Here is a 21,307-nt window from a genome sequence, read left to right as displayed (position 1 = left end):
ACGGGCCCAGCCGCTCCGCGGCATGTGGGATCCTCCCGGACCGGGGCGCGAACCCGCGTCCTCTGCATCGGCAGGTGGACTCTCAACCACTGCGCCACCAGGGAAGCCCTGCTCACATTTTAATATTGTTAAATCTTCAGTTTACATGGTCTGTTTGATTTGGCAAGTGGCAGTAATACTTCAGTTGTACTAAAAGGTACTTAAGATTAGTGTTGAGGAATCAGAAGGGTCTCTGAACATGAAAAATCACCCAATATTTTATATTTAATGTACCAACTTGCAAAATCAAATGTGAAGTCTGATCCCATTTTTGTGGATAAGATGTGTAGGAAAATGGCTGTGGGAAGATTGATCTACCAAATGTTGCTTCTTAGTGGTTAGGTTCTCTTCCAGGCATTTTGCTTTGGGGGAATTTTATAAATGAATCCATGTTATAATTGTGTCAAGAGAAGTACTATTAGAAGGGTGATCCATTCTCTTTTTTTTTGCCATCACCATTTAGGATGAATAGGCAGTGTAAACGCAATCATTCACATGGAGCAGAAGGAGAATTTTTTTTTTTAACATCTTTATTGGAATATAATTGCTTTACAATGGTGTGTGAGTTTCTTCTTTACAACAACGTGAATCAGCTCTACATGTACATATATCCCCATATCTCCTCCCCCCTGCGTCTCCCTCCCTCCCACCCTCCCTATCCCACCCCTCTAGGTGGTCACAGAGCACCGAGCTGATCTCCCTGTGCTATGCGGCTGCTTCCCACTAGCTAGCCACCCTGCGTTTGGTAGTGTATATCTGTCCCTGCCACTCAGAAGGAGAATTTTTTTGCACGGTCCATTCATGACTCCTGTAGATCTCAAGAGGGCCTCATGCATCCAAGTTTATTGTTGCCTTCTTCTTAATTCTGCTTGAATGCATGTACATTATTTTCTGCAAAGAAATACCACCTACTAGAGAGTGTTTCTTCTCTTCTCGTGAGGCTTTGGTGTCCCCAGAGCCCCCTTAGTCCTGTTTATTTTGGATATTTCAGGACTTACTGTAGGATTTGACTGTGGTGAGTTTTTAAGCCCTCTTTTTAAATTCATCAACTGCCTCTAATCTTAGAAAAACGTCAGGTTCCACTTTTGAGAGGTTTGGGAACTTGACATTTTGTAGGCCGGTTGGGGTATAGGCTGCTTCCATTCTGAGCACCTTGTTCCAATTTACGTCAGGGGGAATTATGTACAGGTCAGGGCTGAGAGCAGGTTATAACGAATGGGATGGACAAGTGGAGTTTTAGTGTTTCATAAAATAAAATGGAAATCACATGTGCTTAGAACAGTTGTGTGTTTTAAAATATTTACATTTATTCTAGTAAACATTAATTATAACTGATATATTTCTCCTGTGAACTTGCTAACTGGGAGGTCACAGCCATTGTTCACTGTGTAGGAAGGATGGATGACAAGCTGGTTATATATTAAAAAAGAAAGTACTTGGGGAGATACTGGTGCATGAACTCGTGGAAGTAATTCAGTGTTAGGTTTTTGTCCTAATTTTCTCTCATGTTTAAAGCACCGACTTGCCAATATGATCCAGATGTCAGTCCTTCTAAGGGAGACTGGGGAGTGCTTAGCTTGTGAAATTCCTGACTGGCTCCTGGTGAAGACGCACGACCAATGAATGAATGCTTAAGTATTAGTCGTCTTTTATTAAAGTTCAGAAGTAGTTGAAGCCCTACCCGAATTTACAGCATCCAAATTTTCTTTACGTTTGTACATCAGAAACTTCCGACTCCTTGCGGACATAGCAGCAACATGTTCCTGAGGAAAGTGATCTTTAAGAGTCAGAAAAACCCAGATTCTAGACTGGACTCTGCCCTGTGCCAGCCGTGTGGCCCGGGGCAAGAAGCCTTAATTCTGAGCCTCACTTTCACCATCTGCAGAATGGGGGAAGTGATACCGACTATTTAGGGATTGGGTAGGGATTAGAGATAATTTATATAAAGTATTCCACAGATTGCTGGTATTTAAAAAAAAATGTCAGCAATGAGTATATGAAGGAATGGTTGAAAAGAGGAAACTCAAAGGAAACCTTACATAAATTGCATTACCTGTCAACCATTTGGGTGTTAGGTATATTAATGCATTCTTTATTACTGTCTGGAAGTCTCCAGCTCCCCCAAATAAATATTATTTCCATTAAGTTAATTCCTTTCACAGATATTCTTTGTTTTGTGCAGTGAGGAATCAGTACAAGGACCCTGTCTATTAGGGTATAATAGTTAACTAAGTTATGCAGCATGAGACCTTTTTGCCCCTTTCTAAGGAAGCCATTTAAGTATTTAATGAAAGAGCAACTTCGCATGAGTTAGTTGGTAACAGTCTACCGGACTTCCTGACGCTGCTTCTAAAAATGAGCTGGAACAGTGTTTGGCGGTTCTCAATGCGATGGGGCTATGTGCCCAGACCCTTGGACGTCATATCAACCCAGTCAACCTGGAAATCTCTGTGGTGACAGATGTTGGAGCCGAATTGCCCTCGGGTCCCTTAACACTGCTTTTGAGTCTCCCAGTTTAGAAAGTCTCTGCAGAACTCTCCAAGGTTTTAGGTCTATTGTATTCCTTGAGGGGCCTTTAGGGGAGAAAAGTGCCTATGTTTTGGGCGTTGTTACCCTTCTTCAAGGCAAGACTTTGTGAAAAGATACTGAGAGAAGACAGTATACACAGAAGGCAAAATGACCAAGAAGAAAACTCCCATTGATCATGGGCAAGGTCTCCACTCAGTTTTAGATTAAGATCTACTGATAAAATATGTATACTCAATACACATATCCTCAGTTTATACTCAATATATTTGTGCCAAAGATATATTGGTAAAATTAATATATAAATGGGTATATTTATGCCTTACCATAAATTCCTATTTTTAGGGTATAATGACTGTACCATTTTCAAAATACTGCCACTAAATTTTGACATCACTGTTCTATCAATACCTATAAGGAGATGTTTTGTAGGTCCATAAGTGAGATATGGCTGATCCCTTCAGCTTCATTCAGTCCTTTATGGAAATCTTTATAAAAATCCTTCTGTGTGCCCAGTAGCTAACAGAGTTCCTGACAAATAATAGGATGTTCAGTATACTTTAGATTTTGCCTAGTGCTGCTTTGAGGATGAGTGCATGGTCACACCCCTCCCTTCCCCGCAAAAAAGCGGTGTGAGGTGGGCGAGAGAGAAGGGGGGGAGGGGGAGGGAGGAAGGGAGGGGGAAGCAGCAACCCCAGTCTTATCTTCCCACACACAGTGTAAGGTATTTGGAATTGGAAATGATCTTAGCTGACATTTTCCAGTCTCCTACCCAATGCAGGAATTCCTTCTAGGATAATCTTCACCAAAGGGCAGCAAGCCTGGTGTAAGAGTAGAGGTCTCTTTCTGTTGGGCAGTGATTTGGTTCAACATGGTGTCATTATTTGTAGCTTGAGGTGGCACGGTGTAAAGTTCTGAGGGAAATTGGACCGTGGAGCCCAAGTGAGGCCTGGACTGGTGGTGACCACATTGTGGAAGGCCATTTGGGACCAGTTTTGACCTGCCATTATGAAACCTAAATCCTAGAGCTTTCTCAGTGAGGTTAAATATATACATCAAAGGAATTTACATGGTCAATTTGTGTTAATAAAATTGATTGGAAGTACTATATTAAAATTATTTTTTAAAATATTTATCTATTTGGCCACTCTGGGTCTTAGTTGTGGTATGCAGGATCTTTTAGTTGCAGCATGCGGGATCTTTAGTTGTGGCATGCGGGATCTAGTTCCCTGACCAGGGATCAAACCTGGGCCCCCTGTATTGGGAGTGTGGAGTCTTAACCACTGGACCACCAGGGAGGTCCCTAAAATTATTTTTTTTAAGGAAGAGTGGATATGTGTATATGTGTAACTGATTCACTTTGCTGTACACTTTAACACAACATTGTAAATCAACTATATTCCAATAAAATTTTTTTAAAAATTAAAAAAATTATTTTTTATACTTATTGGACATCAGGTAGAGAAGTTTTTGTCAGTTTCCTTTAGCACGAAAACATGCAAAAACCTCAAAAAAAAATGCAAAAACCTCAACTTACCTGAATTTTGCCAAAATAATTAAACCTGTCTATTAACCACAGTTTTCTATGTTATACTCTTCCAAGAGGTCCAAGGAAAAAAGGTGATATTTTGGATTATGTGAAAATCGATTGTCATGGATACAAACATACATTCAACTCGATCTCTTAAATCTTCCCTATTTATGATTAAAGGGAAAAAAAGGTCTTTTTATAATGATGATCTCAAGGAACAATACAATTTGGAATTACCTAAGAATCTTTCAATTAGATCTAGTATATGGTTGGTAGTTATGCAACTGAAGTGGACTCGAGCATTTTAGAAATGCTTCAACAGGGATTTATTTTAAAAAAAGGTTTCTATTTGGAGTTCAGCTAACCAGAAAATTAAATTAACCAGAACTCTTCTATTTCCAGAGAATTTCAATTAATTGAAGTTTGACTGTACTTTTATTGTAGTCTTCGTTCCCATGCAGGAGTGAATTCCATTTTCTTTTTCTTTTAATTTATTTTATTAAAGTACAGTTGATTTACAATGTTGTGTTAATTTCTGCTGTACAGCAATTGTTATACATGTATATATACATTCTTTTTCATATTCTTTTCCACTATGGTTTATCACATGATACTGAATATAGTTCCCTGTGCTCTACAGTAGGACCTTGTTGTTTATCCATTCTCTATATAATAGTTTGCATCTTCCATTTTCTGACTTATTTCTTGAAGAGTGTTTAAGGACAGTGAACACCTCAAATGAGCAGGGCAGTGGTGGCTTTTTGGTTTTGGACTTTAATTATTATTATATATCGATCTACATTGATACATATCTATGCATCTATACATCTATAGAGAAATAGAGCTCCCTGGCAGTGCCGTTTATGTTTAAAGAAATATGAGTAGACAATGCTTTCACTATGATTTGACTTCCATCTTTCTCAAGTATACTTTACCCCGTTCAAACCTGCCATTTAGAACTGAGGAGTGTTTTCCTAGAGATAGAACAATGTTTTCTTCTCTGTTTCTTAAAGTAGTACACAGAAGGAAACGGCATCGTGGTAAAAAGAATTTATAAGTGAAATTATAATGTTCTGCTAAAGATAACCAGGAAGTGAGAAGGGAAAACCCTCAAGTAGCAGAGAGGCCAGATGGTCTTTTTTTTTTTTTTTTTTTTTTTTTTTAATGCAGTCACTAAGCAGGAAATTCTGCTTGATTAAGAAGATGCTGGTCTTGATTTTCATTCACTAGTTTTGAGGTCTTTTTTTGTTTTAATGGGTATACGTATACACATACAAAACACACAGTTTTCATTCAGCCGGTTGATCGTTTGTGCCATTGTCAGCAAGATTCTGCTGATGAGAATGCGAAGTCTTAATGATAAAGAAGGGAAATGGGTTCCCAAGCCTCAGCTCTGAAAGAACTTGGAATCTGCCCACTCCTCCCCAAACGCTCCATCATTACCATCTCCATCAAATCGTTGTAGGGTCTGGTGTTTTGTTTTGTTTTCTTTTACTAACCCAGAATGAGAAAAGCTGCGTAACACAGTGGCTAAGTAGGGTTTTGTGAGATACTGGGTAGACTCACGGGAGAAAATAGAGGTTTTGGAGTTCAACACTCCAGGGGGCTAATGTGCATAAAGGACCTGAGTTTAATCCTCGGAGCTGCCAGTCAGGATCTTGATGAAGAAGCACCCATGCAAAGAATTGCTTCTGGATGCTGATAGGCTGGGGCGGCGTGAGGAGCAGAGCACCCCTCTTTGGACCCTGATGTTTTGGCCGTTGATGCTGGTCGGAGGTTGCCTGGCAGTGGCTCAGACACAACAAAGCTCCCTTCTGGGAAGTCACACTACCCTTGTCTTACACCTTTTGCCCAGCACCCCAGGAGTGAGCGATTTCCCAATCTGTATTCTAAAGAAGAAAATAATAGAGTTGTGAAACGGAATATTTGCATCCATTTATGAGGGAGAGTCACTTGGAGGAATTTGTAATGGAAAGAATAGATGTAGACACAACCGGCAGAATTGTTTGGAGCCAAGCCCTGAATCTAGTGGATGTTGATTTAAATAAGGACAAGCTAAAGAAACTACGTAACAGGGGATAACCCAGCAATCCTTATCGTAAAGATGATAAATCAGACTTTAAAACTTGTTTTTGATTTATTATCAAAATAAATATATTTCCACTTGAAGATAGCTTAGCTACCTGGAAAGGTCACTGTTCTGAAAGCTAGACATTTTTTTCATAAGTGAATTTTTGAGCCCTAGATTGCATCTCAAGTACTGAGTCCTTTGAATGTCACCTTTTCTTAGATTCAAAAAGCCAGCTTCTTACAGAATTTGATCCAATGAAAGGATGAAATGTACAAGATGAAATGCACACTTATTAGCTTACAATGAACCTTTTTTTCTTTAAAATTCACATAATCCTATACCACAAACAAAGAAGACCCTAAGATCATACCATTTGACATTAATTCCAAGGTAATATTGTGACTTCTTCTTTTATAAATTACATTTATAATTACATTTATAATACCTCTCAAAAATATAACAAGGAAACATATTTTGATAATGCAAGAAGAATCTCAGAGTTTAGCCTGCCTTGAGAGAATTTTTTTTAAAGTCATTAGAAGAAGGCTTATAGCATTTATGGGATTTGTTTTCATATGGATCACAAATATGTATACGTTTTACCTATTTCTTTTTGCAGAATTATCAAGACTTCAAAGAAACAGTTTAAATCTTGGCTTTTAGACCAAAAGCCTTTGGCTTGGGGATACGTCACTCTCTGAGAATTTTTAGCTTTGTAAGTCGCCACTCCATCCTCTCCTAAACCTTCTTGTGTGTTTCCGTGTGGAGTGGTTGACAGCCTCCACTCAGACTTCCCCAAACCCTTGCCTTGGCCTCTGCTGTAGCTACAGTAGCAACTCTTTATTCTCCCATGACAGTTCCCGCTGTGGTGTCTCTAGCCTTCTAGCCTCTTCTTGAAGCGATGGGGTCTAACGATCATGATCTGGCAGCTATTCCAGTTCTAGTCATGATCTGGCAGCTATTCCAGTTCTACCTAGCCAGTGAATTTCCTTCTGTTGAGATAGCTTTTGTTAATGCTGTTATTGTCAGTAAGACCCCAACAGGGCTCTTAGGCATTGGGACCTTCTAGTATTAACTCATCTTTGATCCTCCAGTCATGAAGCCCTGGCTGTTCATTTCCCCTGTGCTGTTTCCTCACTTCTTTCCCTTTCCTTTCTGAAATTTCTTCTCCTAGAGAGACAAAAACAGGTAAGTCCAGAGAAAAGCAATGACTCTTGAAGTGCCTCAATTAATTTCCTTCACACCCTTCCCTGTAACCTTAACTGCATGTCCATGGTTCCTTTCAACTTTGGTTTAACTTCCTGCCACCAAACACTCAGACATTCAGAGAATTCTAATTACCATACATAATTCCTATTTTGGGGGGTCCACTGTGTGGCTTTTCTCTCTCAAACTGCATTGATCAAGTAAACAGAGAGGTCACTGATTTCCAATAATTTATCACTGTGTGTTTTCATGTTAGAAATAGTCAAAGTTGGATTTTAATGTCCTTGAAAAAGAAATCATTCCTTAAGGAAATCTGAAACTAAATATTTAACAACTTGGGGAATTAAATCACAAGTCTCTGCTCAAATGCTGGAAAGTTTTATCCTGAAATTAAGATGTTCTTTGCTTGCTTATGGGCAGGGGAAACAGCCAAAATATCGGCAAAGCCTATACAGGTCAGAGTAGAAATATCTTCCTAGCTAAAGCAGACCTGCACTTAGCCCTCTGCCTTCTATCAAGTCATCCTTTTTGTTTCTTTCATTTTATGTGTGGTTCTTTGAAATCATCATATTTTCTCGCCCATTTTCTGGTCCATTTTATGTTTCTCTCGTTAAAATGTAAGCTCTCTCAGGGCACACCTTTGCTGCCATATTCACCAGTGCATTCCTGAGGCCTCCATCAGTGCCCGGCACACAGCAAAACCTCAGAAACACCCGTTGAATGAAAAAATAATCAGAGAAGTGACTTTCTCTCTGGTTATACTCCAAAAGTAATTCTAAAAGAATTTTTTCATGCTTAAAGAAAGCCAAAGTAATGTGCGTATAGGATATCTAATGTCATAAACGTAACAAAACTGGCTTATTCTTCCAAACTCTTAAAATGAGTTTAGGTTAAGAGTAGCGAAGAGTTGAAGTTCCAGACCAGATACAGGCTGATTTGGGACGAATAAGGAAGTTCTTAAGGGCTCTGTGTACTTGGGCAGAACCTGTGGGTGGGGCGTACCTGCTCTCTGCCAGTTTTCCTGGTGCATTGTCAGCTGACCTTAGAGGATCTTAGTTCCCCAACCAGGGATTGAACCCGGGCCCTCGGCAGTAAGAGTGCCGAGTCCTAACCACTGGACTGCCAGGGAATTCCCTGGAACACTTTCTTATGAGCTCCTCTTACCTGTGGTCTTCCATGGTGCAGAGGTCATTCATGTCAAGTTAGCTGCCTCTGCCATCAATGCTAGAAAGCCCAGTGGTGATCTGAACTCTAGGGACCACTGTTGGTCAGCTCACCAGGAGGGGACGGGAGCTGTGTCTTGGGGAATGATTCTCCATGGATCTCTCCCGTTTCTGTACCCCTGGTCAGCTGCGGTACTGACTGCCTTTGTTCCAGACTATCTTTTCAAGGATGTTTGTACAGCGAACAGCCTTGGAAGATAGAGACAGAACATCTCCCTCCAGGGAAGAAAGCAGGTTTGTTGTCCATTATAATAAAGATCATGACTCTCTCCAGGGCACATGCCGGGCTTGTTTGCTTGCAGTCCATCATCAAAGATTGAGGTTTCCTAAGCTTGGGGTCGCTCAGTTGTGATGCAAACCCCTGTGTGTGTGGCATGCACCCGGGACATTTTGCTCCATGGGACCTGGGAGCAAGGGGAACCGCCATGAACAGGAAACACACGCTACTTGCTGTTCCCTGACTCAGAACGTTCTTTGTCTGTGATTCAGGAGTCTCCTGTCTCCTGCCAGCACCCCTGAAACCAGGAGGCTAACTGATTAGCTTGCAAGTAGGAGAAATCTGAAACCCTTCACTGTTCTTGATGGTCTCAAATGCCCCACCCCATACCAGGGTCCCTTAATTCCTGCAGAATTAAAAATTCTGGCAAAGGATGCATATGGGAAAGGGAGACCTTCACTAGGGAGCAGAGAACTGAAGCCTCAAGATCATGATAGGCGATCCAGTGGTAATGAATAGAGGTATATCCAAGTCTGGGAAATCGATGAGATTGCCTTTGTGAAGACCATTATTAAAGAGTAATTAACGGGCTTCCCTGGTGGCGCAGTGGTTGAGAATCCGCCTGCCGATGCAGGGGACACGGGTTCGTGCCCCGGTCCGGGAGGATCCCACGTGCCGCGGAGCGGCTGGGCCCGTGAGCCGTGGCCGCTGAGCCTGCGCGTCCGGAGCCTGTGCTCCGCAACGGGAGAGGCCACGACAGTGAGAGGCCCGCGTACTGCAAAAAAAAAAAAAAAAGAGTAATTAACATTAATAATAGGAATTATTACTCATACTCTTCCTTCACATAAGACACTCAATGAACGTTATTGAATGAATAAATGGATTTGTAGCCTTCCTGCTTCCGAATGTGGTTTGAAGAGATTTCCAATTTAAAAAATTACAGGTAATGAATTTATTGAAAGAAGAGTGGGAAGAGGGGATTCAGGACAAGAGGGGAAGAAGAATGTGAGAGCTACAGTTTTGCCAGGCAATTTTAAGACTTTGCTTCACAACTTAATCCTCAAAGGACCCTTCAAGATGGCTCCCATTGTCACAGTTTGCAGATAAGGAAGCTGTAGAAGATAGGAAGCGGATCTGTGAGTGTAAGATATACTGCATAGCTGGCTCCTGCCCGCCTTTGCTAGGAAATGGCAGAGCCAGGGTTTGAACTCAGGTTTATCTGGTGTTGAGGTACACGTTTCTTTGCACGACACCGCACCGATGGCCTCGCCCCAAAACTAGACCGAGGACAGTTGGGCCAGCTGAGCTCAGGGCTTAACCCTGAGTTTTCTGACAACACGTCAAGGAGAAAGGCGGATGAAATGCATGCTCTGAAAGACGAAAGCCTATCGGTTCATCTCTCATCTCACAGTAGAAGGAAAGGATGGGGAAAGGAAAAAAGAAGAATAGTAGAACATAGAGAAGAGGGAAAAAGCTTGCAATTTTAGATGCAATGCGAGATAGGGTATATTATTTACTGTTCTAAACCCCTTTAGCTTAGAGACTGCAAATAATAATAATTCTTATTGTGTGGTAAGTCCAATAAACTAGATAAACTCCGATGATCTTCTTAAGTCCATTGTCCTACTAGCAGCTTTAGCAGAATTTGCGTCAGAAGAAAAGTATAAGATGATAAAAGCATGAGTTGACAAAACCTGGCTGTTATGTTAATGTTAGCAAGTTAGTTGCAGCGATTGTTTCTCAAAGTGTAGAACCCATTCCTTAGCTTCTCTGGGAGTTCTGGAAAGCTCTATTTAAAGGTTATCTTTAAAATGTAAGTTAGAGTATGCTAATCAAAAAATTTGATTTCCTTAAGAATACATACTAAGTTAGCTCAGTTGTCTGACAAAAAAGAGTATTTTATTTTAGACGGGGCAAAACATAGATCTAGAATTTTCAAGAAGTGGATCACAAGTTGAAAATGGGTGATTTAGTGTGATTTGAAAGCAGTTTTAATTTTATGATACTTTGTGTGTGTGTGTGTGTGTGTGTGTGTGTGTGTGTGTGTGTGTGAATGATAACCTAATTTTACTGCCCCAGACTTAAAGATCTCTTGCTGCCAGGAAAACGAGTTCATCCATTAGCATTGAAATCAGTTCAAGGTATTTTTGCTCATATTTCTCCCAAGAAGCCTCCTGCCTTTGTTCTGTCGGGACACCCAGTTCCGACACTGTTCTTAATATCCTGTTTTCGTTTGTCAGCACTCCTGTCCTTTTCATTGCCCTGTTCCCATGTGCCCCATCCCTCGTGTGGTGCTTTACAATAACAACTCAGAACAAAAGAGTCCCTCCTCTTTCTGTTGCCTTAAAAAAACCCAAAAGACTGCATCCCCTGACTGTAGGGCTTGAGTGATCACGGGAAATGTTTAAAAACATGTTCTTCATAAAAGTTAACCAGGAGTTGTGAAGCAAGGTTACTTTATTTTTTAAGATCGCAAAGTAGCTTCAGGGTCTTGTGAGCATTAGGGTTTTGTGTGTGGCTAGCTTTGAAACGGAGAGGAAAAGCGATTTCCTTTGAGAAAAGGAGCTATCATATTTGAGAGAATTTCCCAGTCTTGTAGTTCTTCCCAAGAAGAGCTACTTCTTCTTACTAAGAAGTAGTTCCTACGTAACATTGTCATTACCTGAGTGCACGTGGAAAGGGGAGAATGTGCATTTTCTCTGCCTTCCAGAGAGAAGTGTTGGAGGAAGTAAGAAAACATTTCCCCAAGAGGCAAGCAGTTTTCCAGGCGGGATTTTCTTGCTGTCAAAATCCAGCTCCTCTGGTCTCGTCCTTCAGAGACTAGGCCTCTTGTGTGGTTTTGCTGATTTCCAGGTCACCCTTTTCAAATACGAGTGGCAGATTTTTTTGTGGTCATTTGTTTGTTTTGTTTTGGGTTTTCATATATAAATTATTTACAGGTTTCTGTTTTTGCACAGAGGAAGGAAAGTTTTGCTCATGCAGGAGGGATGCTATAACCCAGAGGTTTTTGAAGAGTGAATACTCGCAAGTCCCAAGGAATTTTGCAAAGGTGCTTTTGTACATGTATGTGTGTGGGTGTGTACAGATGTATCCACATGCATGTTTACATATGGCTCCAAGAACTAATAACACCATAGACATACATAGGATTTTTTTTTCATAGGATTTTATATAGACATAGAAATAGTTCTGTTAATGTATGTGGAAGTGCCTACTGAACTATGAATATACACTTGGAGAAGCATTCGGGGAAGGCAGTGTTGGAGCACTTTTCCTCTGTGGTTGGTTTCCCAGAGCTCAGTGGCCTCCATTTCTGCCACCACCATGCTGTTGGGCCTGCTATTCCAGAAGGTTCGATTTAGATTTTTGTCAGGAGACTAGATGTGACACATTCTCACTCCCTTCCTTCTCTTTCAAGTCTGCTCTCACGGCCTTCAGAACCAAATTCTTGCCTGACACCCGGTACAGCATAGACCTGGAAAACATCCGTCATTTTCAATTTAGTGTAAAATAGGTTCCATTTGTCTTTAAAACCGGATGCTTTCTTTCTTAACATAAACTCTAAACGCTACGAAATGTCGGAGACCCCCCGACAGTGGGAAGCTTCCTGTTGAGGTGGTCAGATTATGCTCTCTAGAAGATGATAGAGTTTGTTGTTGTTTATCATTTTCTTTGGTTTTTGAGGGGCAGAGTAAATGTTTCCTGATGTTTCAGGCTAATTTTTCCACAACAACGCCAAAATGTCTTGGAGAAATCTTGACAATTTTAATGTTGTTTTAACAAAAGCGGTGCTTTCAAATCTCTTGATGAACAGTTCTTTTGCTCTATTGGATGATGTACGTGTGTCCCTTCCACGTACAGTGAGGACTTCTTAGCGCAGTCATCTGTAGGTGAAGTTGAGTAACCCCTTTTTTTATTGTTAAAAGACAGATGAAATTATGATTAGTAGAGACACAAGAAAATGTATGTTTGCATTTTTATGTCCGAACATGAGAGGCGTGCTTTGGTTTACCATGAGGGGTTGCAGTGGTATGAAAGTAGGTGTCACAACGTGCGAATCAGGTGACACGGGGAAGCTGTTCTTGCCTCCTGCTGGCCCTGTATCAAGAATGTTCTTTAAAGTTAAAAAAAAAAAATGTTCTTTAAACACCTTTGGTGGAGTCCCAATGTCTGGTTTACAAATCGAATTGGGCAGGTTCGCAAGCAGTGTGGGTTTTTAAATGTTTTTTGTTTTTTTTACACTTTTCTGTTGATTTACTTTAGTTGCAATTTTTTGCCTTCTGCAGTGTGATAAGCAACATCCTTGAAGGAACCGCAGCGCAGGGCAGGTTTTTTTTTTTGTTTTTTTTTTTTTTGCTTTGAGGAAGACTACTCTTCCCTTTCTTCCTTCAGACAATCGTTTTTTAAAAGATTACTTTCCATTCTCCGTTCACTCTTTCTTTGCCATTCTGGAGACTGAAATTTGGGACACCCGTCACAGATTTGCTTTGTGTGTTTGTTTATGCTTGTATTATATGTACATATATACATATGCTGTGTCTGTATATGTGTATGTAGTGTATATACGTCAAGCTTGCTTGTGGGTGTATAGACATACATGTATATTTCATATGTATATTTTCAGTTGTTTCTCGGGATGACAGATTGCAGTTTAGATCTCTCTTTCTCAAAGAAACAATGGCTCTGCTTTATTGTGTCTCTACAAGAGATCATGCTTCCTGATGCAGCGTTAAAAAAAACTTCTCCTAGGTGGTATATCTTAATTCAGAAGACAGATGCAAAATAAGAAATATATTATTAAAAAACAACAACAACAACAAAGCAGCGTCCAGAGCGTAACGTGATCATGTGCTCAGGAGGAGGCCGAAAGGATCAAAACGCAAGGGCAGCCAGTGCCCGTTGGTGACCCCGGGAGCTGGCGTGGGATGGCTCCTGTTGCCAGTGTGGAAAGCTGGCATCCGGCGCTCAGCTGTAGGACACTGACCCACTGCTGGTCCCTGTGAGCCGTGAGGGTACAGGCCCTGGTGCCAAGTCACGGTTTCGGGCAGGGGGCGACAAGGCAGCGTGGGTGTTGACCTGTCCTGAGCTGCCTTTTCATTTGGTTCAGGTGAGCACTGAGTGGGCCAGGGCCCAGGGAAGCCACGGCAGGGTCCGAGGAAAGGGCAGTTAGGAAGCAAGAGGGAGTTTTGATTCTGCAGCTCAGCAGCCCTGGCGGGGTGGATGACGCGGAGCTGGCCTTCCTGGAATTGTCGCGTCGACTTTCCTGTTGTGTTTCACCGTTGACGCTCGCACAGACACACAGGACCGCTCCAGCACTGCCTGCCACCCACCACCTGGTCTCGGTGGCCTGTCTGTCATTTCGTGGGTCCCCATCCTCTGCCTACGGCGATGTTTCTTCAAAAAGAACTAGGGTGCAGTCCATTGGTGGGTATTCAAGGCAATCTTTTTGTAAGAGTCTGGAGAGATGCTAAAAGATCTCTTAGGGACGAATGTTCTGTTTCCTGTTTTTAACCTGTCGATCCGTCTTTCGGTAGAACAAATTGCGTTTCTGAGGCTGTTGAAGGGGTTTCTTCACTGTTAAGACAGGGCAGAATCGGGCAGTTGTTCCTCCAGAAATCAGGATTGCTTTTTTCCGTCGCCATTTGTGTCTTTTTGCTTGTCTGCTGGTGTAAATGAACTCCAGAAGGTGTATTTAAGCATTCCGTTAAGTAAATTTGGACGACTGGGTTTCAATTAAAATAACCAGACGGTGTGACCTAGCTCCCATTTCTCCTTAATTTTTATCATTAAAGGCTTCATATCCCTAAAGACATCTGCCAGGCTTCCAAGTGATTGGTTTCAGGAATGTTCATTCATTATTAATCAGGTTGCATGGGCAAGAGAGTATGTGATTATTTTAAAGAATGTCCTAGAGATCCAATTATTAAAAAAATGAGCATGTTCTAGACAGACGTGGAAGGACAGAAAAGGGTTTGTGAACAGTTTAATTCAATTTGCATGAATTCCACCAGGTGGGTGTTGGGTGAGATTAAAAGTCTTTCCGGGTTCTCAGTTCAGGTGTCAGGTAAAACATTTGAACTTCAGCACTCCTTAGACTACAGATGAAATGACAAGCGATTAAAAATATCTCTTGTACTCATTAGTTATTTTAAAACTTGAGGCTAGTGCCTCCGTGCTTATCTTCTTGTCCCTTTTTTTCCCTATCAGTCCCTCTGGTCTCCTACAACTTGGTTGGCAGAAATTTTTTACTCGTCTCTCATAATGAAGTGAATGAATTTGAGTGTGCTGACGGTCGGAGGTCAACAACAGTGATATTTCAGAGGCATTACCTATAGAATGTTACGGGATCACTTCTTTTTTCACCTGTGCCTATTCCATGTATTATTTATACTGTTGCTTTAAGAGCCCTTTTGCGTTTTGACTGTTCTCTGCCGTAATTTGGGGTGGGATGTAGCCTATGTGGTGGCTTCAATTTCTAGTCTTTCAGAATGCCATTAAATTCAATTGAACCTCCCTTGCCCCTCTTTCCATCATCCCATGGCTCTGTTTTATTGTGCATTTCCTGACTCACCTGCTTCTCAAATCAGCCAGGACACTAATCAGTAAAGTAGCATGCTGGTAGTCTTTTTATTGTGTGGTTTTTATAACTCAAAGTTAAATACTAAACCAGGATTGAATGTGCAGACATTGAGTGCTTGTATTATGTTGTGTTTTTTCAAAATAAATTTATTTATTTATTTGCTTTTGGTTTTGGCTGCGTTGGGTCTTCGTTGCTCCGCACGGGCTTTCTCTAGTTGCGGCGAGCGGGGGCTACTCTTCGTTGCGGTGCGCGGGCTCCTCATTGCCGCGGCTTCTCTTGTTGCGGAGCACGGGCTCTAGGCGCGCGGGCTTCAGTAGTTGTGGCACGTGGGCTCAGTAGTTATGGCTCGCGGGCTCTAGAGCGCAGGCTCAGTAGTTGTGGCGCACGGGCTTAGTTGCTCCGCGGCATGTGGGATCTTCCGCGGCATGTGGGATCTTCCCCGGCCAGGGCTCGAACCCGTGTCCCCTGTATCGGCAGGCGGATTCTTAGCCACTGTGCCACCAGGGAAGGCCTATTCTGTTTTTTTTCCTGTTTTTTAAAATACTCGATTTCTGGTGAATTCATCTGGGGTGTAGCACCCAGTTTTTACTGAGTTTCTGTTAGGTCATGTTTGGGGTTTGGAGATTATATTTATCTGAGATAAGACCACGTCCTTTCTGAGTTTAGTGTCTGTTGCAAACCCTGCCTCACCAACTGAGGTTCAGTTCCAGTGTTTGCCCATTCCCAAGTATTTAGTCCTCTGACAGACTGTATTTCTGCTGATCCAAGATAAAAACATCGTTCCACAGTCCTTAAAAAAAAATACTCCACCTGTGGCTCTGTAACAGAGATAATCTCATAGCAAAAATCCAGACGGCAGTAAGTCAACTCAACCTTAATTACTCATGTGAGGAGAGAGGATAGGAAATTGACTTGATCCTGTTTCTGAAATTTAAAAGAATTCTTTTAATTCGTAAAGAATTAAATTTATGCATAGCATTTCTGACGCTGTCTCTTTTTCACGACACTTTTAGGAATTTCTTTTACCAAACCATTTCTATGTGGCTTGGTGTAACGTGCGGTTTTGACGGTGTTTGCAATCTCAGTTACGTTTCGGTAAAACATATGTTTTGGTTAACAGCAAGCTTCGTTTCCATACTCCAGAGGATATCTGGGGGGAGAAAAATGGAGGAAGTCCTTGGGAATCATCCAGGCGGTGGCTGAGAGCCACCTGATATTAACAGCTGCCCACAGGCCACCCAGTGTTGGTATCCAAGTTTATTCCTTGGTCCAGTGACACATTAATTTTCCTCATAGTGATGGTTTTCAGAGCTTACAAAGTGAGGGACTGAAAGGAAAATTAGAGGTGGCTAGAGTGCATTTTCTTTTTCATATACTCCAAATTAGAAAAATTATTATTGTTGATGGAGTACGCAGACATGACATAGAATACATCGTAGGGAAGCACTGAGAGATGGATTTACCTTATGATTAAAACGTCAACGTCTCCGTTAAGAGAAATTTGGAATAAAAAACTCAAGGATGACCTGCTGACAATTGAATATCTCCTTAAGCGAGTGGGTGATTGAATTCATAGAATGCACTTCGTCTGGAGATTCGTAATCCTTGGTCACTTCTTGATTATATGGGTAAACTTTCCATACTCCTGGGGTTTTGAACAGGAAAGTCTGCCCGTTGACTTTGACCATGGAGTAAACCTTGCAATGCATGCCATCCTCACAGGGGTCCTAGATGTTTCTTCAAGATGCATTAAGTCATAGCAGAAGTCAGGAGAGACTCCAAGCAATAAAGTTGTGCAATTCTAAAATGAGCTACCGAGCAGGATGGTGGCAAGGGTTGTGACAGCATAGGCAGGGGGTTAAATGTTTTCTCTGCGTTGACTTGTCGGGTGAATAGTTTTGCCTTTTACTTCACAGGAGGGGGCAAAAAAGATGAATCCAAGAGATACGAACACAGATATGAACCCTCTTGACTTCCATCTCCCTGGCCTATCACAGTGATCCATAAGGGCACCCATCCTGAGTTCAGCCATCTCCCTCCTCTAGCCTGAACCCTACATCTGAACTCTTTAAGTCCCCAGTGTCCTTCCTTTTCCACTGGGAACTTTCTCCTCCAATTTGTTTCCTTCCGTATCCTGTACCTTGGACAAAAGAAAGCCCTTCTCCCTCCGGGAAAGTCCTCCTCCTGGGATGAGTGCTAGCTCAGGATGGTGATACCTAGAGCCCAGAGGGAGCAAGGGGGCATCTGCCCAGGCAGCTGGATCAGCCAGATCACCTTCACCATCACCTGGGTGCCAAGGTGCTGTCACCCGTACAGCCCTCACCGCTAGCTCTCCCGCAGTCTTTCTGTTGGTCTCAAGGTTTTGTTTTTTTTTTTTTTTTTTTTTTTGCGCGGTACGCGGGCCTCTCACTGTCGTGGCCCCTCCCGTTGCGGAGCGCAGGCTCCGGACGCGCAGGCCCGGCGGCCACGGCTCACGGGCCCAGCCGCTCCGCGGCACGTGGGATCCTCCCGGACCGGGGCACGAACCCGCGTCCCCTGCATCGGCAGGCGGACTCTCAACCGCTGCGCCACCAGGGAAGCCCGGTCTCAAGTTTTGACTATGAATGTTACCTCCATGTGAGATTCGTGTTTGTGCTCACACGTGCCTGCCTGTATCGGCCCCAGAGCTAATCTGATTCTATTGAATGAATGATGAAAGAAGATGACTCATATAACTTTAAACCTGAGTCTCATTACTGATCACTCTGTTGTGTACTAGGAAATACTATTCTCAAATAAATATTTTAGTTATTTTGTGAATAGGGCAGTTATTTTGTTTTGTGTTTTTCAGCTAAAAGCTTTACTTGGCTAATTGTAAACATGTCACACTATTTAGAGCCATCTTTTAAAACATTTCTTCTTTGTTTAGTAGGAAACCCCCAAATACAATAGTGGCCAGGGCTCTTTGGGCTTCTAGGAGGTTCGGCTGTCATTTTTTAAAAACCAGAAAACAAAAACAAGAAAATGAACATGAAACAAAACAAAACAACTCACAAGTGTGAAAATGATTTGTGCTAGCAAGAAAAGCAAGGGCAATTGCTAAGAACAGAAAATGGTCCCATTTACTGGGTCTCTGGTACAGGAGGTGAGTGATAGGGAGTAAGGTTAAAGAAGCAGTTTGGGAGAAAGTTGGGCAAGGCTTTTTTTTTTTTTTTTTGCGGTACGCGGGCCTCTCACTGCTGTGGCCTCTCCCATTGCGGGGCACAGGCTCCGGACGCGCAGGCTCAGCGGCCACGGCCCACGGGCCCAGCGGCACCGCGGCATGGGCCGGACGCGCAGGCTCAGCGGCCACGGCCCACGGGCCCAGCGGCTCCGCGGCACGTGGGATCTTCCCGGACCCGGGCACGAACCCGTGTCCCCTGCATCGGCAGGCGGACTCTCAACCACTGCGCCACCAGGGAAGCCCTGGGCAAGGCTTTGAAAAAGGAGATCAGATGTCAGGACTCATACTTTGGGCAGCAGGGAGCTGCTCAGTGTTTTGAGCCTTTAACAGAAGTGACCAGAAAAAGTTACGATGCCGGAAGCATGTTGCAAAGATGAAACTGAAAGCCGAAAGATTGGAGGTAATAAATCAAATTAGGAGATATTTTTGTGTGGGGTTTTTTTTTTGGGGTTTTTGTTTGTTCGTTTGTTTTTGGCAATAGTCTTGGAATGCAGTAAAGATCTTGATCAACACGGAGGCTGTGAGAACAGAGAAACCAGTCAAAGAAACACTAAGGTTTGACATTTACATGTCTTGGCTAATGGTTTGGATTTGGGGGAAGGAGAGTGTACAGTTTCCTATTGATTCTGTAACAAATTACCACAAACTTGATGGCTTTAAACAACACTGGGCGTCATCAGTCTGACACTGGTCTCACTGGGCTATCATCAAGGTATCTGCAGGGCTGTATTCCTTTTGGAGGCTCTAGAGGATAATCTGTTTGTCTACCTTCTCTAGCTTCTGGAGGCTTCTCACATTCCTTGGCTTGTGGCCTCCTCCTATATTCAAAGCCAGCAATAGCTTGTCAAGTCTTTTTCACATGGCATCATCTGACTCTACTCTTTGACCTCCCATTTCCACATTTAAAGACCCTCGTGATTACCTTGAGTCCACCTGGATGATCCAGGCTAATCCCCTTGTCTCAAGGTCAGCTGCTTGACAACCTTAAATCCATCTGCAACCTGAACTCCCCTTTGCCTTGTAACGGAAAACATCCACAGGTGTCAGGTATTAGGATGTGGCCAGCCTTGGGGGGGCCGTTATTCTGCCTGCCCCAGAAAGGTAGGAGTAGAAAATGAGGCGGGTCTCTGACTTGTGCTGATCAGCAGAATGGAAGCACCATGAGGAGATACCAGGAGGCCTGGAAGGCAGATGGGTTTGGGAGGGAAGCTCTTGAGTGCCATGAGATGCACGCTCTGAATTGAAGCGCTTACGGTAAATGAAGCAAAGTACTGTCAGTGGTGAACTGGGATTCTGAAAAGAGACGGCGCTGCAAGACATGAGCCTAGGTGTCAGAGAAGGCAGTAGTACGTGGATCAACCTGGATGGCTATTTGATGGAAGGCTGGCTGGCCCTTTCCAAACACCTAGGCTTTGCTTAGCTGGAGGAGAGAGGAAAATCAGAAAAGCCCGATCTCAGTGCTACACAGAATGAGGGGTGGGAGTGGAGGTAAAGGAGCAAGGGGAGAGCTGTGGAAAATAAATATCCATTTACTCAGTTTCCATTTTATTTTTTTTTTTTGCGGTACGCGGGCCTCTCACTGCTGTGGCCTCTCCCGTTGCGGAGCACAGGCTCCGGACGCGCAGGCTCAGCGGCCATGGCTCACGGGCCCAGCCGCTCCGCGGCATATGGGATCTTCCCGGACCGGGGCACGAACCCGCGTCCCCTGCATCGGCAGGCGGACTCTCAACCACTGCGCCGCCAGGGAAGCCCTAGTTTCCATTTTAAAGAAGTGCTTTCCTTCGAAGTCTTGAATCTATAAGAAAGTTTCTTGAAAAGATGTCTGGTGCCCAGTGCTTCCCAGCATCCAGAGCTTAACTGCATCCTGTGACCAAAGACTTTGCTGCTGAGGGATGTGATTGGAGTGAATTGGAGGGAACATCTGTGGACACTCACCCAGGGACACACAGCTAATAGCAGAGCTGCAGATCATCCCGCATTATCTGGCCACCCACGCAACTCTCTCCTTTCATTCAGTGTTCTGTGCCCTGTTCTGAACTACAAACGGTGGACGAGTAGAGGTGTGAGCTGTGAATTGTTTCCGTGCCCAGTTTGTTGCAAGGCTTCCCATGATGACCGACATCCTCCTCTGAATGAGAACCAATCAGCCCATTCAGAAAAATGTTGAGCTATAGCATTTCCTGACAATGATATGCACGTGTGATTTCCTTCCATTGTAGTGAAAGCTAAGAATCTCCCTCTCTCTCTCCCCCTCCCCCTCTCCCCCTCCCCCTCTCCCCCTCCCCCTCTCCCCCTCCCTCTCTCTCGAACACACGCGCTTCTGGAGGTTGGTGGGTCGAGGGCTCACTCAGTGCTCAGTGTAATTAAGGGGTCAGGCTCTTCCCCTGCCCCCCTCGCTTTTGCCCCGTGGCAGCAAGACTGCTGCGGGAGTGCCCAGCATGGCACTCTCTCACCACAGTCAAGAGGAACAAGTGGGGGCCGGGGCAGAATTCCTTCTCCAAGCCCTCCCAACAGGCTTAAGCTGAACTCTCTTTAGCCAGAACTGGGTCACACAGGTACCCTGACTGCGGGAGGGGCTGGAAAAGTGAACATTCAGCAAATAGAAATGAGATTACCGAGTCGGATTTAAACCAATCGTGACTTTCCTCAGGAGCTAGTGGAAGGTCCTATCTTTCTTGAGATTAAAGTCTCTCCAGTCGCCACCTGCAAAAA

The 21,307-nt window shown here is 43.3% G+C and overlaps 1 protein-coding gene and 1 non-coding gene across 9 annotated transcripts in view; one reads left to right on the top strand and one right to left on the bottom strand.

The window, feature by feature from the left end:
• Nucleotides 1–21,307, top strand: part of MID1 (midline 1) — a 670,305-nt gene that overhangs the window by 490,993 nt on the left and 158,005 nt on the right. Inside the window, exon 1 of one of the 8 annotated variants that reach the window (XM_028492517.2) lies at nt 13,852–13,920. The exons of 6 other annotated variants lie outside the window; for them this stretch is intronic. The gene's annotated coding sequence lies outside the window, so the exon portion shown is untranslated. Of the gene's footprint in view, nt 1–13,851; nt 13,921–14,126; nt 14,238–21,307 lie in introns of those variants that run through there. One more of the 8 variants, XM_028492516.1, reaches the window with a different exon arrangement.
• Nucleotides 8,430–8,502, bottom strand: TRNAK-CUU (transfer RNA lysine (anticodon CUU)). Its single transcript has one exon. It is a non-coding gene; the product is annotated as a tRNA-Lys (tRNA).

Source organism: Physeter macrocephalus, chromosome 7 (assembly GCF_002837175.3).
Source record: "Physeter macrocephalus isolate SW-GA chromosome 7, ASM283717v5, whole genome shotgun sequence".
Lineage (NCBI taxonomy): Eukaryota > Metazoa > Chordata > Mammalia > Artiodactyla > Physeteridae > Physeter > Physeter macrocephalus.
The sequence above is the reverse complement of the archived record's forward strand: the minus strand, read 5'-3'. Positions and strand labels throughout refer to the sequence as shown.